We start from the raw sequence: 903 nt of genomic DNA, 5'->3' as shown, positions 1-903 counted from the left end.
CCCCTCCCCCTCCCCTCCCTCTCCCCCTTCGCCTCCTTCTTCCCCTCCCCCTCTGTGGCACCCGAAGCCTGCCTATGGATTACCATAACAGAGGGAAGCGCCTGTGCAGCCCTCGCTGTGGTTAGCCTCGGGCATTGAGGGCTGTTAACTCAGTCCTAAGTGTTGGAGAAACTCCTGAGAGCCCAGTCCCACTCTTGACTGCTGACTGTCCCCAATTGGCAAATCAGGAAACTGAGACCCCTGGGGAGAGAAAGCAAATGGGTGCAACGTCACACAGCCAGATTTGGGGCCGATTTGTAGTTAAAATTTTTAGTACACAAGTTATTAATACTTAAATTTTCCATTAAGTAGAATATAAATGTTGTTGGAATGTATTAAATGCTTCAATAAAGGAATGTGTTTCGTTCTTAGGAGGGTTGAGCATTAATTGTATTTCTAAATGACATCTGTAAAAATAAATAAATGACATCTGTAGTCATAATGAGCCAAAAGACCTTGTTCATATGCACACTTGCTGTATCTGGGCAAGAGGGAATTTTCTTGTACCAAGGTCATTTAATTCTTGGCATCAAAAAGTTAGATTTGGTTATGTATGAGTTGAATGTTCAATTAGGTCCTCTCACAGTTTTATTTATAGTAAAGAATTGAAAATAACCTGCTTTACCAAAAGATTTGTTTATATAGTCCTTTTTTTGTAGTTTAGGGAAGGGTCTACAGGGTGTTCAGGGTCTCACTGCTAGATCAGACTTATAGTGATTCGCCTATTTACAGCCTCCCAAGAGCTGGGAGTGCAGGTGTGGGCGCCACGACCAGTCCCAATTGCTGTCTCAGCACACCCCAGGGGCAGGGCTGCCACAGAAGGCCGGGGAATTGAACCCCTGGCCCCTGCACTTGCTTGCAGGC

This window comes from Octodon degus, unplaced genomic scaffold (assembly GCF_000260255.1).
Source record: "Octodon degus isolate 3935 unplaced genomic scaffold, OctDeg1.0 scaffold00006, whole genome shotgun sequence".
Classification (NCBI taxonomy): Eukaryota; Metazoa; Chordata; class Mammalia; order Rodentia; family Octodontidae; genus Octodon; species Octodon degus.
The sequence above is the reverse complement of the archived record's forward strand: the minus strand, read 5'-3'. Positions refer to the sequence as shown.